Source organism: Lynx canadensis, chromosome A2 (assembly GCF_007474595.2).
Source record: "Lynx canadensis isolate LIC74 chromosome A2, mLynCan4.pri.v2, whole genome shotgun sequence".
In the NCBI taxonomy this organism is placed as follows: domain Eukaryota; kingdom Metazoa; phylum Chordata; class Mammalia; order Carnivora; family Felidae; genus Lynx; species Lynx canadensis.
The window spans coordinates 49879370-49897756 of NC_044304.2; positions in this window are offsets into that span (position 1 = coordinate 49879370).

Sequence of the window (18387 nt, forward strand, 5' to 3'; positions counted from 1 at the left end):
CTCCAGACATTGACAAATGTCCCCTGGAGGGAAAACCTGCCCTCTGTTCAGAATTGAGATGCTCCCTGAGGTCAATCTCACACTAACATTCTACATTTCTACTCTATTAGAACTCTGACCAAGTGACATCCTCCAGGAAAGCAGAGAGGCTGGTGATACTGTTTATTAGACAGAACTTAGTGGGCATGCATAACTCATCCTTATAGGGTGGCAGCAAGTTCAACTGGCACCTTTGTGATAAAGAAAGGTGCACCCATTGAACAAATACTGCATTGCATCCTTTTTTACTTTTTAACATCTTTGAGGTCGGCATGTTTTATAATCAATGGCCTATCAAGATTTGATTGGCAGCATCTCTTCTTTCTTAGTTGTACCTAAAATAGTGGTGCATCTTACAAACAATGGCACCTTAAACATGTTGATAGACAATTTGCAAAGCCCCCACATCCTCCCATCACTGAAGAATAGAAATTAGAAAAAGTCACCACCTCTGAGCACAGATGGCCCCAAAGGCCATGGCTCAGCAAATGGATAGTACATTGGTGTGAAGAAAAAGATGCCACTTCCTCCAGGCAGACATAGGGCACAGAGCTTGGGGTGGAGTGGGGGGGAAGGGGAGGGAAGCACAGGCTACATTTCAGCCCCAGGGGTATTTCTGTAACATACAGCCTTACAATACATGGTGGTCTAGCTGTCCCTCATGATTCACTGACCAACTGTGCCCAACCCCAGCAGCTAAGAATTAAAATATCATCACACACCACTGGCTTCTCCGAGTTTGAAATAATTTCACATTACACTTTGTTGAAACGGTTTCCATTTGTTTGTTGTTTTGCAAACCCCAACAAAGTAGGTTGTTCTACAGATTGAGAATGCCAACCAATTACCTGAAACTCAAAGGCAAGTGAATAAACATCCACGATGTGATATTCTTTAAAGAAAAGGGAAATGCTCCCTCAACAGGAAACAAATGTAACAAAACAGCTATTAATATTGTTCCCTGAAGAAGAATGAGTTAGTATAAAACTGGGAAGGACAACAGCCATGCATCTTTCTCTTCCTTCATAAAATACAGCCATCCTTAAAATTGATGAGATTACTTGTGAAACCAAAGTTTCTCTACTTTTTCTTCTTTGATAGCTGTGTGTGCCTTAATGTGTTTTAAATGTGTAATAAAAATCTAATGAAAAACATACATTTATTCAATGTGGCTGCTACAACATATGCTATAAAGCCCAAATCCTATAAAGTTGAATTTTATAGCATTTCTTAAACTTGTTCCTTCTACTTATAGCTGCCCTACAATATTGGTCAGAATTTAGTGCTTCTCTCTCCCACCTCCATCTCCTAGGAAATTACTGAGCTTGGACATTCAGTTCCAATCCCTGCTCCTTCCTTTTCCTTCCAACCTTGCTCCTATACTATATCCTCACACCCCTCATGTTCCCAGCATCTGCCCCACCCCACGATATTCCACCACAAAGACATTTACATGAGCCAGAGCTTGTCAGAAAACCCATACCAAAAAAGCACATGACCAGACTCCCCTGGCTAAAAACAACCTTTTATATTAAAATGTTGAGCAGTAGAGTTAGATCAGGGCTCAGCAAACTACAGCCAGATCTGGCCCTCCTCTGTTTTTATAAATAAAGAAAGTTTTATTGGAACACAGCTTTACTCATTTGCTTAGAGATTATCTATTGCTGCTTTCACGCTACAAAGGCAGAGTTAAGTAGCTGCAACAGAGACTTTATAGACCACAAAGCCTAAAACACTTACAAAGTGATCCTTTACAGGAAACATCTGCCAACCCCTGGGTCAGAACCAGCTCTCCAGAGCTAGAATGCCTGGGTTCACATCTCAGTTGTGTGCTTTACAGCTCTGAGCTCTTGGGCAAGCTAATTACCCGATTTGCACTTCAACTTCCTATAACTAAATGGAGATAATAAAAAGAACCTACATCATGGGTTTGTGAAAATGCACAGAACGTAGAAGAGTACCCGGCAAGTGATGCAAGAAGAGTTCTCAAGAGTTGGGTGTTGTTACTGTGCCAACCTAGATGCTCTGCTCCCTAGCACTCCTCAAATGATGAAAGAGTTGGCCTACCCTTCCTTGTCTTCCTTCCCTAATCTTTCTCTGTCTTCTCAATCCACTGTCTTGTCCCACACCTTGGCCATTCCAATAAGACTGCTCAAGATTTGCATGCCTCCACATGACCACATCCTACCACTTCTGAAATCTTTATTCCATTCTACTTTTCAGTGTATTCTGATAGGGTAGGACCACACTCCTCTTGGGGATGGGCTTCCTCCCAGGGAATATCCATTGAAGGGTATGGGTTGACTGCTACAGTTGCTCTAGGCTCTCATGCTTTAGAGAAAAGCAGTTCTTTCCCCTGAACTCGATCCCCTAGTAAGCCACATTGAGGCAGCATGTACACATAGCAGCCACATTCTACACAGAATGTACAGAGCAAGAGCAAAATCCCTAGTCTTCACTCTGATATCTGCCTAATGACATGAGGATCTTCAATTACTCCCCTCTGAGGAGTGAAAATAACTTTTCTTCCTTGACAAAAATTGTCATAGTTTGGGTTCCCCAAAAAGCAGCCCTGAGGCAAGACCACAATGTAAGTAGTACACTTGGGAAATAATCTTGAGAAATATCGAAGAGGAAGAGGAAGAAAAGCAGAAAGGAGAAGAAAACAAATAGAAGGTATATAATCAGGCAACTTATAAGGACGGGCAACAGGTACTTAGTTCTGATGTGGATCTTTGAGATACAGCTCAGAACATATGTCTCCAAGTCATCTCAAAGGGGCAAGGAAGTGCCCTCTCAAGGCTCTATCCACTGATTTTGATCAGTCACTGGTTGTGGGATGCTCCCTGAGGTGTTAATTATTTGGCCCTCCCAGACTGCAAGGCATGCAGGGATAGCAATTGGAAGTCAGACCAGAATGCACTGTAAAGAGCCAAGGGGATAAGGGCACCTATAGCATTAGAAACAACACTGTGTCAAATAAATTACCCCCAGTGGAAGGAGGGAATGGGATTGGAGTTCTGGAAGATGGCAATTTTATGTAGAAATTGAAATATGCTCGTTAAATAGAGCTGCCATGTGGCTGTTAGACAACAATTGCCTTAACCAAAGGCAACTGAAAGTGTTTGAATTTGGAACAGAGAGTATTTATTCTTCTGATAGACCTGCTCTGGGATGTTTAAAATAAGAGCAGCTCTCTACTTTCAAGGTATTATTAATGTTACTAGGCTGTCAATCAAGCTCTGTTTTCATTTGTCCTAGAAGAAAATGTCCCCTTTTCTCTGTACTTAAATTGTGTTATTTCTCTTCACTGGTACTACTGAACAAAACTGTCCCTGTAATGACATATCAAGCTTTTTAACACTTTTCCTTTACATGAACACAAATAACACTTTTAAGTTAGTCTGGTCTATATTTCACAATACAATAAGTGAGGGACAGAGATATTTTTAACATTGGGCAGCCATATCAAATTCACTCATTTTGCGGTCCTTTATTCAGGCACTCATTCAATCAACAACTTGTTTTTTTTTTATTTTATATATGAAATTTATTGTCAAATTGGTTTCCATATAACACTCAGTGCTCATCCCAAAAGGTGCCCTCCTCAATACCCATCACCCACCCTCTCCTCCCTCCCACCCCCCATCAACCCTCAGTTTGTCCTCAGTTTTTAACACTCTCTTATGCTTCGGCTCTCTCCCACTCTAACCTCTTTTTTTTTTTCCTTCCCCTCCCCCATGGGTTCCTGTTAAGTTTCTCAGGATCCACATAAGAGTGAAACCATATGGTATCTGTCTTTCTCTGTATGGCTTATTTCACTTAGCATCACACTCTCCAGTTCCATCCACGTTGCTACAAAAGGACATATTTCATTTTTTCTCATTGCCACGTAGTATTCCATTGTGTATATAAGCCACAATTTCTTTATCCATTCATCACTTGATGGACATTTAGGCTCTTTCCATAATTTGGCTATTGTTGAGAGTGCTGCTATGAACATTGGGGTACAAGTGCCCCTATGCATCAGTACTCCTGTATCCCTTGGATAAATTCCTAGCAGTGCTATTGCTGGGTCATAGGGTAGGTCTATTTTTAATTTTCTGAGGAACCTCCACACTGCTTTCCAGAGCGGCTGCATCAATTTGCATTCCCACCAACAGTGCAAGAGGGTTCCCGTTTCTCCACATCCTCTCCAGCATCTATAGTCTCCTGATTTGTTCATTTTGGTCACTCTGACTGGCATGAGGTGATACCTGAGTGTGGTTTTGATTTGTATTTCCCTGATAAGGAGCGACGCTGAACATCTTTTCATGTGCCTGTTGGCCATCTGGATGTCTTCTTTAGAGAAGTGTCTATTCATGTTTTCTGCCCATTTCTTCACTGGGATATTTGTTTTTCAGGTGTGGAGTTTGGTGAGCTCTTTATAGATTTTGGATACTAGCCCTTTGTCCTATATGTCATTTGCAAATATCTTTTCCCATTCCGTTGGTTGCCTTTTAGTTTTGTTGGTTGTTTTCTTTGCTGTGCAGCAGCTTTTAATCTTCATAAGGTCCCAGTAATTCACTTTTGCTTTTAATTCCCTTGCCTTTGGGGATGTGTTGAGTAAGAGATTGCTACGGCTGAGGTCAGAGAGGTCTTTTCCTGCTTTCTCCTCTAAGGTTTTGATGGTTTCCTGTCTCACATTCAGGTCCTTTATCCATTTTGAGTTTATTTTTGTGAATGGTGTGAGAAAGTGGTCTAGTTTCAACCTTCTGCATGTTGCTATCCAGTTCTCCCAGCACCATTTGTTAAAGAGACTGTCTTTTTTCCATTGGATGTTCTTTCCTGCTTTGTCAAAGATGAGTTGGCCATACGTTTGTGGGTCTAGTTCTGGGGTTTCTATTCTATTCCATTGGTCTATGTGTCTGTTTTTGTGCCAATACCATGCTGTCTTGATGATGACAGCTTTGTAGTAGAGGCTAAAGTCTGGGATTGTGATGCCTCCTGCTTTGGTCTTCTTCTTCAAAATTCCTTTGGCTATTCGGGGCCTTTTGTGGTTCCATATGAATTTTAGGATTGCTTGTTCTAATTTCGAGAAGAATGCTGGTGCAATTTTGATTGGGATTGCATTGAATGTGTAGATAGCTTTGGGTAGTATTGACATTTTGACAATATTTATTCTTCCAATCCATGAGCAGGGAATGTCTTTCCATTTCTTTAAATCTTCTTCAATTACCTTTATAAGCTTTCTATAGTTTTCAGCATACAGATCCTTTACATCTTTGGTTAGATTTATTCCTAGGTATTTTATGCTTCTTGGTGCAATTGTGAATGGGATCATTTTCTTTATTTGTCTTTCTGTTGCTTCATTGTTAGTGTATAAGAATGCAACTGATTTCTGTACATTGATTTTGTATCCTGCAACTTTGCTGAATTCATGTATCAGTTCTAGCAGACTTTTGGTGGAGTCTATCGGATTTTCCATGTATAATATCATGTCATCTGCAAAAAGCGAAAGCTTGACTTCATCTTTGCCAATTTTGATGCCTTTGATTTCCTTTTGTTGTCTGATTGCTGATGCTAGAACTTCCAGCACTATGTTAAACAACAGCGGTGAGAGTGGGCATCCCTGTCGTGTTCCCGATCTCAGGGAAAAAGCTCTCAGTTTTTCCCCGTTGAGGATGATGTTAGCTGTGGGCTTTTCATAAACGGCTTTTATGATCTTTAAGTATGTTCCTTCTATCCCGACTTTCTCAAGGGTTTTTATTAAGAAAGGGTGCTGGATTTTGTCAAAGGCCTTTTCTGCATCGATTGACAGGATCATATGGTTCTTCTCTTTTTTTTTTGTTAATGTGATGTGTCACGTTGATTGATTCGCGAATGTTGAACCAGCCCTGCATCCCAGGAATGAATCCCACTTGATCATGGTGAATAATTCTTTTTATATGCCGTTGAATTCGATTTGCTAGTATCTTATTGAGAATTTTTGCATCCATAATCATCAGGGATATTGGCCTGTAGTTCTCTTTTTTTACTGGGTCTCTGTCTGGTTTAGGAATCAAAGTAATACTGGCTTCATAGAATGAGTCTGGAAGTTTTCCTTCCCTTTCTATTTCTTGGAATAGCTTGAGAAGGATAGGTATTATCTCTGCTTTAAACGTCTGGTAGAACTCCCCTGGGAAGCCATCTGGTCCTGGACTCTTATTTGTTGGGAGATTTTTGATAACTGATTCAATTTCTTCGCTGGTTATGGGTCTGTTCAAGCTTTCTATTTCCTCCTGATTGAGTTTTGGAAGAGTGTGGGTGTTCAGGAATGTGTCCATTTCTTCCAGGTTGTCCAATTTGTTGGCATATAATTTTTCATAGTATTCCCTGATAATTGTTTGTATCTCTGAGGGATTGGTTGTAATAATTCCATTTTCATTCATGATTTTATCTATTTGGGTCATCTCCCTTTTCTTTTTGAGAAGCCTGGCTAGAGGTTTGTCAATTTTGTTTATTTTTTCAAAAAACCAACTCTTGGTTTCGTTGATCTGCTCTACAGTTTTTTTATTTTTATTTTTTTTATATATATATTTTTTATATATATGAAATTTATTGACAAATTGGTTTCCATACAACACCCAGTGCTCATCCCAAAAGGTGCCCTCCTCAATACCCATCACCTACCCTCCCCTCCCTCCCACCCCCCATCAACCCTCAGTTTGTTCTCAGTTTTTAACACTCTCTTATGCTTTGGCTCTCTCCCACTCTAACCTCTTTTTTTTTTTTTCCCTTCCCCTCCCCCATGGGTTCCTGTTAAGTTTCTCAGGATCCACATAAGAGTGAAACCATATGGTATCTGTCTTTCTCTGTATGGCTTATTTCACTTAGCATTACACTCTCCAGTTCCATCCACGTTGCTACAAAAGGACATATTTCATTTTTTCTCATTGCCATATAGTATTCCATTGTATATATAAACCACAATTTCTTTATCCATTCATCAGTTGATGGACATTTAGGCTCTTTCCATAATTTGGCTATTGTTGAGAGTGCTGCTATGAACATTGGGGTACAAGTGCCCCTATGCATCAGTACTCCTGTATCCCTTGGATAAATTCCTAGCAGTGCTATTGCTGGGTCATAGGGTAGGTCTATTTTTAATTTTCTGAGGAACCTCCACACTGCTTTCCAGAGCGGCTGCACCAATTTGCATTCCCACCAACAGTGCAAGAGGGTTCCCGTTTCTCCACATCCTCTCCAGCATCTATAGTCTCCTGATTTGTTCATTTTGGTCACTCTGACTGGCGTGAGGTGATACCTGAGTGTGGTTTTGATTTGTATTTCCCTGATAAGGAGCGACGCTGAACATCTTTTCATGTGCCTATTGGCCATCTGGATGTCTTCTTTAGAGGAGTGTCTATTCATGTTTTCTGCCCATTTCTTCACTGGGTTATTTGTTTTTCGGGTGTGGAGTTTGGTGAGCTCTTTATAGATTTTGGATACTAGCCCTTTGTCCTATATGTCATTTGCAAATATCTTTTCCCATTCCGTTGGTTGCCTTTTAGTTTTGTTGGTTGTTTTCTTTGCTGTGCAGAAGCTTTTTATCTTCATAAGGTCCCAGTAATTCACTTTTGCTTTTAATTCCCTTGCCTTTGGGGATGTGTCGAGTAAGAGATTGCTACGGCTGAGGTCAGAGAGGTCTTTTCCTGCTTTCTCCTCTAAGGTTCTCTACAGTTTTTTTAGAATCTATATTGTTTATTTCTGCTCTGATCTTTATTATTTCTCTTCTTCTGCTGGGTTTAGGCTGCCTTTGCTGTTCTGCTTCTATTTCCTTTAGGTATGCTGTTAGATTTTGTATTTGGGATTTTTCTTGTTTCTTGAGATAGGCCTGGATTGCAATGTATTTTCCTCTCAGGACTGCCTTCGCTGCGTCCCAAAGCGTTTGGATTGTTGTATTTTCATTTTCGTTTGTTTCCATATATTTTTTAATTTCTTCTCTAATTGCCTGGTTGACCCACTCATTCGTTAGTAGGGTGTTCTTTAACCTCCATGCTTTTGGAGGTTTTCCAGACTTTTTTCTGTGGTTGATTTCAAGCTTCATAGCATTGTGGTCTGAAAGTATGCATGGTATAATTTCAATTCTTGTAAACTTATGAAGGGCTGTTTTGTGACCCAGTATATGATCTATCTTGGAGAATGTTCCAGGTGCACTCGAGAAGAAAGTATATTCTGTTGCTTTGGGATGCAGAGTTCTAAATATATCTGTCAAGTCCATCTGATCCAATGTCTCATTCAGGGCCCTTGTTTCTTTATTGACCGTGTGTCTAGATGATCTATCCATTTCTGTAAGTGGGGTGTTAAAGTCCCCTGCAATTACCACATTCTTATCAATAAGGTTGCTTATGTTTATGAGTAATTGTTTTATATATTTGGGGGCTCTGGTATTCGGCGCATAGACATTTATAATTGTTAGCTCTTCCTGATGGATAGACCCTGTAACTATTATATAATGTCCTTCTTCATCTCTTGTTACAGCCTTTAATTTAAAGTCTAGTTTGTCTGATATAAGTATGGCTACTCCAGCTTTCTTTTGGCTTCCAGTAGCATGATAAATAGTTCTCCATCCCCTCACTCTCAATCTAAAGGTGTCCTCAGGTCTAAAATGAGTCTCTTGTAGACAGCAAATAGATGGGTCTTGTTTTTTTTTATCCATTCTGATACCCTATGTCTTTTGGTTGGCGCATTTAATCCATTTACATTCAGTGTTATTATAGAAAGATACGGGTTTAGAGTCATTGTGATGTCTGTATGTTTTATGCTTGTAGTGATGTCTCTGGTACTTTGTCTCACAGGGTCCCCCTTAGGATCTCTTGTAGGGCTGGTTTAGTGGTGACAAATTCCTTCAGTTTTTGTTTGTTTGGGAAGACCTTTATCTCTCCTTCTATTCTAAATGACAGACTTGCTGGATAAAGGATTCTCGGCTGCATATTTTTTCTGTCTAGCACACTGAAAATCTCGTGCCAATTCTTTCTGGCCTGCCAAGTTTCAAAAGAGAGATCAGTCACGAGTCTTATAGGTCTCCCTTTATATGTGAGGGCACGTTTACCCCTTGCTGCTTTCAGAATTTTCTCTTTATCCTTGTATTTTGCCAGTTTCACTATGATATGTCATGCAGAAGATCGATTCAAGTTATGTCTGAAGGGAGTTCTCTGTGCGTCTTGGATTTCAATGCCTTTTTCCTTCCCCAGTTCAGGGAAGTTCTCAGCTATTATTTCTTCAAGTACCCCTTCAGCACCTTTCCCTCTCTCTTCCTCCTCTGGGATACCAATTATGCGTATATTATTCCTTTTTAGTGTATCACTTAGTTCTCTAATTTTCCCCTCATACTCCTGGATTTTCTTATCTCTCTTTTTCTCAGCTTCCTCTTTTTCCATAACTTTATCTTCTAGTTCACCTATTCTCTCCTCTGCCTCGTCAATCCGAGCCGTGGTGGTTTCCATTTTGTTATGCATTTCATTTAAAGCGTTTTTCAGCTCCTCGTGACTGTTCCTTAGTCCCTTGATCTCTGTAGCAAGAGAGTCTCCGCTGTCCTCTATACTGTTTTCAAGCCCAGCGATTAATTTTATGACTATTATTCTAAATTCACTTTCTGTTATATTATTTAAATCCTTTTTGATCAGCTCATTAGATGTTGTTATTTCCTGGAGATTCTTCTGAGGGGAATTCTTCCGCTTGGTCATTTTGGATAGTCCCTGGCGTGGTGAGGCCCTGCAGGGCACTTCCCCTGTGCTGTGGTGTATAACTGGAGTTGGTGGGCGGAGCCGCTGTCCGACCTGATGTCTGCCCCCAGCCCACCGCTGGGGCCACAGTCAGACTGGTGTGTGCCTTCTCTTCCCCTCTCCTAGGGGCGGGATTCACTGTGGGGTGGCGTGGCCTGTCTGGGCTACTTGCACACTGCCAGGCTTGTGGTGCTGGGGATCTGGCATATTAGCTGGGGTGGGTAGGCAAGGTGCACAGGGGCAGGAGGGGCAGGCTTAGCTTGCTTCTCCTTAGGTGATCCACTTCAGCAGGGGCCCTGTGGCAGCGGGAGGGAGTCAGATCCGCTGCCGGAGGTTTGGCTCCGCAGAAGCGCAGAGTTGGGTGTTTGCGCGGAGCAAGCAAGTTCCCTGGCAGGAACTGGTTCTCTTTGGGATTTTGGCTGGGGGATGGGCGGGGGAGATGGCGCTGGCGAGCGCCTTTGTTCCCCACCAAACTGAGCTCTGTCGTCCGGGTGCTCAGCAGCTCTCCCTCCCTTTGTCCTCCAGCCTTTCTGCTTTCCGAGCAGAGCTGTTAACTTATGACCTCCCAGATGCTAAGTCGCGCTTGCTGTCGGAACACAGTCCGTCAGGCCCCTCCGCTTTTGCAAGCCAGACTCGGGGGCTTTGCTTGGCCGGCGAGCCGCCCCTCTGCCCCGGCTCCCTCCCGCCAGTCCATGGAGCGCGCACCGCCTCGCCGCCCTTCCTACCCTCTTCCGTGGGCCTCTCGTCTGCGCTTGGCTCCGGCGACTCCGTTCTGCTATTCCTCTGGTGGTTTTCTGGGTTATTTAGGCAGGTGTAGGTGGAATCTAAGTGATCAGCAGGACGCGCAGTGAGCCCAGCGTCCTCCTAAGCCGCCATCTTCCCTCCTCTCCCAACAACTTGTTTTTTGAATATTTATTTTGCAATTTGTTAAAGGCTAGAGGAGAGTGTTGAAAAATTAATAAGTCATAATCTCTGCCTTTAGAGAATTTAAAGTTTAATAGTGTTGCAGAGAGCACTGGTTATTTTGGGTCTGCCAGCATCCATCCCTCTTATTTTAGTGATGGCTCTCTACCTCAGTACAGAGAGTCCCCATCCAAGGTCACATGGAGGGCCTCGGATGTAAATCCGAGGGTTTGGATTGGAGTGGCGAAGTGTAGGACAAACCAGTACATAAAGTCCTCATATAGACCTGTACCTATACTAGGTCATGGGACCCAGGCCAGTCAATCAGCTCATTGAATGCTCTAAGACACAGTGATTCATTCAGAGGTAACCACATGATCAAGTTTGTTTTATCAGAGTAAACTCTAGGACTTGTGTGGGACTTGCCAAGAAGATGTGCTTCCTCCTTTTTCCATTGAACCTGAACTACAACTGATTGAGGGTGGAGCTCCTACAGCCATTTTGCTCCCACCAGAGGAGAGGTTATCTGAGAATGCAGCTAAAATGAAGGATGAAGAAAAGGAAATGGAGCCCTGATGATACTCTTTGAACCAGGGACCAAACATTCACTTCTTTGGACATCTTGGGGATGGGACCCAATAATGTACCTTTTATGACTAGGCCAGTTCACAAGAGATTTTCTGATAAGCTTAATCAATCCATGATGATATTTTCTGATGAGTAATTTCATATGTTCATCCAGTTCATGAGACAACAATGTAATGTAGTCACCCAGAGATTAAATGTGTCCTCTGGATGTAATGAGACAGATATAGAATATAGAAGCACAGAGATAGGGTTCTTGATCTTGGCTGGTCAGACCCAATCTAGAATATTCACAAATTCTGGATAGATCCCTGAATAAATTAAAAATGTTTAGGGAAGGGAAAGCAAGATTAGGTAAGACCGCCTAAAATCATGTCATAATAACGACTAAGATCACCGGGATGCTTATCTAGAAGAAGAAAAACAGGATAAGTTATAACTTTACAGTTATTTGTATAATTACTTAATCATCTGAATGATTGGGGCATTCTAAGGACCATCAAATCAATAGTGTCCTCCTTGTGATTGTGTTTCAAGCCAGCCTTTGGCTTTTTACTTTGGCTGAGGGACTGAAAATCTGACACCATGGTTTGCTGGTCTGTGAAAGTAAGCCTAAAAGTAGAATCCATCAGTGGTACTTGAAAGTTAATTCTGTTACAGGCAATACTGGAATACTGGATATTACCCATTCATCGAGCATTGCCTGGTCTCATCTATCACCAAAGGTAACTGCAGAAGCAGTTCTCATGTTGGCACAGATTCCTTAACAAACTGAAACATCTAATGTAACACACTTGCCTGACCAATGCAATCACAGCCCCACCCTCAGTTCTTCAATCTTCTGTAACTAAACAGCATATTCCAGCATTAGGGGATTTACTTAGCAAATACTTTTGAAGTGTCTAATGATCATAGGGCATTTTGAAGGTAAACTCTGGTTGCTGTGTATCTAATTCAGTGACGTATTATTTACACCCTTAAAGGACTCACAGATTAGTGTTACGATGTTACGTGCATAAGAAAAGCACAGCGGTATTTCAGAGAAGCCATCTGAGAAACTCATGTCTCAGTTCTTCTTCTTGCTCTACACAGACGTTGCTAATGACCGTGACAATCTTTCCCCCTAGATGCAACTTCAGAATCCTTCTCAAGACAACTTTCCAAGCAACTATTATTAATTGACCAGATTTCCTTCCAGAGATGACATAGTTTCCACTTCTGACTTGGAGTTTATAGGGAAAGGAGATTGATTCCTACTGCAGAGATTTCCAGTACTAAAAGAGAAAGTAGAATGTTTCCACAAAGAAATTTGAGTAACAGTCTCACCATATGGAAGAAACCACATGAGCCATGATTGAGATGGGAAAGTAGTGCCATTTGGCTGAAGTGTCTAAGAGTGAAAATAAGGCAGTGAACAGACGACTGAGGCATCAGACCCTACACTGGCCACCAGAAATTATTTGGAGGGTAAAAAAGAACTATCAAAAATATTGTATCAGAAAAGTACTATGTTTTATAAATGTCATTGGCAGGACTCTAGGAATAACAAGAACAGGAGAAATCAAAAAATAAAATACGGAGAGAGGGGTTAAACATGGGATGGGGGGAGAAGAGAATAAAGGTCTCAAAATGAAAATAACAAATGACAGTTGGAAAAAGCATCATGGAGAAGAGAATGATGGGGCACTGGCCTGCGAGTGGGAAGAGGAGAGAGTGGGAAAAGGAGATCTTGACTCTGGGATTTTGAGTTTGAGTGAGAAGGCACAGTACCATGAACTCTGAGGGGTTAGTTTCTTTTGGAGCACGCTGAGCTTAAAGTGTGGTAAGACATCCAGTTGCGATTTCCAAGTAGAAGTTGAGAATATAGGCAGGAACAACAAGGGAAATAAAGGATGAAGACATGGCGGGGAAAGCTCCAGGCATGAGGAAGTAGGAGCTCAGTGTGGACGAGAGGAAGGATAGCCAAGTGATAACTTAAAAGAAAACCTGTATCTAAGAAGCAGCGTGAAGGAAGAGCGTCACATGAAAGAAACCAGAAACACTGACACACACTGTTTTCTAAGATAATAATTCCTATCCAGGGCCATAGATGATTTTGAATCAACAGGATCTTTCTTTTTGTCCTTCCTTACTCCATTCCTTCCTTCTTTCCTTCCTTTTTATTTATTTTTTTTGGCAAAGCAAGCTGCTCTAGCAGTCTTGGCACTGACTGTTGGTATGGTCATCTAGAGGCCACCATAGAATCACTCACTTCCTGGACCCCCAGAACTCAGGGTAGAGAGAGCTGTGCACAAAGCTAGGAAGAGATTCTCTTAGCTAAAGACTCAGGTCCAAGCCAAACTGGCCTCCCAGGGCCAGGTGCAGGGAAGCATCCACTTGTGTACCTCACATACATTTATGGCACCCCCTATGAGTCAGGCTTCGACTTGATACTGGGTATGCACAAGTGAATGAAACCCAAGCCCTTTGAATACCAGCCCCATACTAGGCCTGGTAGCACTAAATATGGATGGATGAGTGGGTGGATGAATGGGGTGGGTGGATGGATGGGGTATGTGGATGGATAGTTGGGTAGGAGTATAAATTTGTTGATAGTGATATGGAATAACTGTTAACATACTGGAGTTACTGTCTTTCCCCTCTCCCTGTTAGCAAAAGAAGATACTCATTTAGTCCTTCTCCTTTTAATGCCCTCCAAAAAGGATACTGCAATTGTCACAGATCTTCTTTCCAATCTTTGGAAAAAAGGACCAAACCAAACCACTCACACCCATGCTGATTCCTATGAAGCAAAGACTGAGAGTTAATGATGCAGTGTACCACTACTCCTCCTCCTGCCGCTGTCTATGGGTGGCATGTGGTGGTGATGGTACATCTAAAATGAGGGACAGAACCCTTCTTGTATATGAGCTAGTAGTCCCAAAACGTTGCTGGACTCGGGTTAAGAAACAATGCATCACGGGGGTGCCCTCTATGTTCTATATCAGGTGCAGGTTGAAATCAGAATTCCCGCCTGGATTGTGTTCCCCTGAATGGAATGTGTGACAAAGACAACTTCACCAAACATGGCATGGGCTTCCTTGCGTTTCCCAGACTTCTTGAACTTAAAGTTCTGACCATGTAACTAGATCTTGTCGATGAATTATTAATGGAAATGGTATGTATCCCTTCTGGACTAATGTAATGAAGAGCTGCTGCATCTTTTCTAGCTCCCTCTTCCCTCCCTAATGATCTATTTATAAACCACATATTCTAGATATCACAGTTAACGAGATCGAAGAGGCTGCTAGAGTGAGAAATGATGACATGTTTGGACCTTTAAAATGTTACATCACTCAGATGTCAGGGTTTGTTATTGTAGCACAGACTACTGTTATTCTGACCAATACCTAATACCACTCTGGCCATGAACCACATTGGGTCACAGGCTCATTTCAGTTATGATTATGATATGGAATAAATCTTTTGAAAGGTTGCTAGACTCATTCTCATATAACCTCATTTTCTAATTGGTTGTCTCTGAAAAATACAAGCACTCATACACAGGGCTGTACTGTCAGATGTACATACCAAAAATATACGTTTGTATTTCAGATAATATTTGTAATACAAACGCAAACCTGAAAATTCAAAGAAAAAGATTTAGCATCCATATCTATCCAGATCAAACACTGCTTGTTTTCTCTTATACACACTGTATTAGATTACAGTATGTTTGAAGCATGCTTTTCAGAGCTACAAAACACTTACAAAAGCAATAATATGAGACACAATTGATGTTACATCTATGTATGAATAGGAAACTGATGTAAAGTTTAGTGTCCTGTTTTCAAGACAGTCAATTTAATTTCAAGGAACACTTATAGAGGTGCTTGAAAGATAGATCATTTTTATTTGGTAGCTTCAGGGGTAAATTTTAACTATCCTCTCATTTTTTCTATTAAAAAAGGATACAGGAAAAAATGAGAACACTTAATTTTTTTCAACCCTCTAGCATAAGTATTAGGGACAGTCAGAAACACAAGAATGAGGGAATAATGAAAAAAGCTTTTGGCTATTATATTGTTACAGTTTATCAATACTGTCCTGTAAAATTTTTATATGACATCTCAAGATGTGATAAAAAAAAGTCATAAGTTTAAAATAAAACTGTCCCTCTAGTTCTCTTCTAATCAGCCCATATGTGAAGTTGTAGAAAATATTATACTTGAATTCTGCAAGAAGAGAGAAGGTAGATCATATGAAAAAGATAGAACAAAGCAAATATATAATTTTGTTTTAAAATACTAAATTTATTTTACATAAATAAAAAAATTATATTCATTTTATTTTTTAAACAATACCAGTACTCATTAAACCACTCTCAAGGTCTATAGAAAGATGGCAGTCTCTGTCAGTCTAATACCAAATACTGTGGAAGTTACAACTAGTTTTCAATTTCTTCCACTGACGCATCCATCCTCCCATCCCCCCATCCATCCACCCCCCATCCTCCATCCATTCATTCCACCATCCATCTATCCCCCAACCCCCCTTCCATCCACCCCCCATCCCCCCATCTATCCCCCCATCCCCATCCATCCATCCCCTAACCCCCCTTCCACCCATCCCTAATCCCCCCATCTATCCCCCCATCCCTATCCATCCATCCACCCATCCCCCATCCATCCATCTCCCCATCCCCCATCCATCCATTCCTCCATCCATCCATCCCATCCCCCCTTCCATCCACCCCCCATCCCCCATCCATCCACCCACCCCCATCCATCCATCCATCCCCCCATCCACTATCCATCCGTTCCCATCCCCCCATTCATCCGTCCCCATCCCCCCATCCATCCATCCCACATCCCCCCATTCCCCCATCCCCCCATCCTCCCATCTGTCCATCATTTATCCATCCCTCCATCTATTTCCCCATCCATGTATCTATTCATTTCATTCACTAAATGTTCAATTAGTTTATAAAATACAAATGCTAACCTCAAAGAACTCTGTAAACTATTAACAAATAATTTTAGAGCAAAGCTGACAGACATATGGCATAGGAGAGGTACCAAAAAAGTACTGAGAGTTAAGAGAAGAGAGGAGTAAGCTCAGTGGAGATGGAGAAGCATTCAAGGAGAAGGCTGAAGGTAGAAACAAAGGGGCTAAATCTTGAAGTAACATTATTAATAAATAGCTACTGTCTCAAAGTAATTTTATTAGCTGCCACCAAAACATATAACAATTTTTTTAATTTGTTTAATGTTTATTTATTAAGAAGAGAGAGACAAAATGTGAGCAGGGGAGGGGCAGAGAGAGAGGAAGACACAGAATCTGAAGCAGCTCCAGGCTCTGAGCTGTCAGTGTGGAGCCCAATGTGATGCGCAAACCTAGAAGTCATGAGATAATGACCTCAGTCAAAGTTGGAGGCCCAACTGACTCAGCCATCCAGGCACTCCAAAACATACAACGATTTCTGCCAACAACTCCTAGGAAGTTTTACCATTTACCTAAAAAAAAAGTAGAATGTAGACTGAAGTGGCAGCATTTTTTTTTCAACTTTGTTAAGCAGAAAGTTCCACAATGTCTTTCCAAGTAGGGCCTGCAATCAAAATGTCATCGGTGTGCCTCCTCCTGTTTTTCCAATCTCTCAGGAAAATTGCCATTTAAAAAAAAAATCATGGCAGAACATTTCAACATTATTTCTATGCTGCTGTCCAAAAAGGTGGCCTTTGATTAATGTCAGAATTCAGGTATTATTCACATTGGATGCTGTCATTATTTTTTTTAACTTGGGGTCTGACTTTTCTGGCTAAGATTTTCTAGCTAGACAGCTAAGGTTAACCTCACATACACATTCCACCTGCCAAAAGGGAGAGAGAAAAAGAGAGAGAGAGAAAGAGAGAAAGACAAAACTCTGTAACTTTTGGGTGCATAAGAAGGGAACTCAGCGGTATCTCTGGGGCCCACTCATGGGATGGACATTTTGGAGAGTAACACATTACTGATGAATCAGCCCACCTTTTGCTGATTTTCTGAAGTCCATGGGGACTCAGAGCTGGTCATTCTCTTTGCAAGAGTGGCAGGTTCCTCTCCTGTTTTCCCATCAGCTGCACCACTATTTAATCAAGGGAACTAATCAACCATGGAGTTCATAATGGATGTCAGTAACATTTCCTGTGTTATGATTGATGAATCTAACTTTGGAGTTAATGCCTTTGTTCAAAATTAGATGACAATAGCATCGAGATTAACACCATATTTTCTTAAAGCTGCATTACATCAGCTAATACACGTAGTTTTCTCACAGCGATTCTACTGCACTGGTGGGACCAGAGATGATTTTAGGCAGAGTCTGAATCTTTTTTCAGGCTAATGACTTTTTTAGGCAGAGCCTGACTTTTTTCATTCTAATGACTAACATGTTATATTTTAACATGCATTAATAGAATGCTTCTGTTTATGATGACTGATACTGGCTTTTTTCATGAAAGGTGGTGATAAAAATTTTCCTTTCTGTAAGTATTTAAGTAAAAATTAGTCCTCTGCACGTATGTGTTGAATGAATAAATCTCTTTCCATCAAAAAAAATCACTTACTGAGTCACCTTTTTCCTATCTCTATCTCTTTCTGCCTCTCCAATCTATTCTCTCCCTTAATATTAAAGTTAATAAAATGCAGATTACCCACAGACAACTAACTCCCTCAGCCAAGTGTGCCCTCTAGGGACCTAGTATCAAACTAGTGACAGAGTCCTCCCCACTGAAGCCTCTCTCCTAGCACTGGTCAAACCTGACCACTAAATCCTTAACCTACTGGGTACTTGCTTCATTTACAGTGTCTTCTTTGTTCCCTCCTATTTTCTTTCATTTTTTGATTAATCAACAATGCTTCTTAATAATAATCTCAAAAGAACCTCTTGATAGATTGCAACCATTAAAGGACTTTCTCTACAGAGAAATGTGCTTGAAATATTCACTGGGTTGAGGGGTAAGGGCAGAGGAGGGACCACGGAGGAGTCCTTCAGCAGCTATAATAGGAAAAACTAATAAGACTAAAAACATTCATTTCAACTCAATGGGGAAAGAGTGTGTTTTTTTTAATTATTAAGTTCTTAAGACAACAAAAG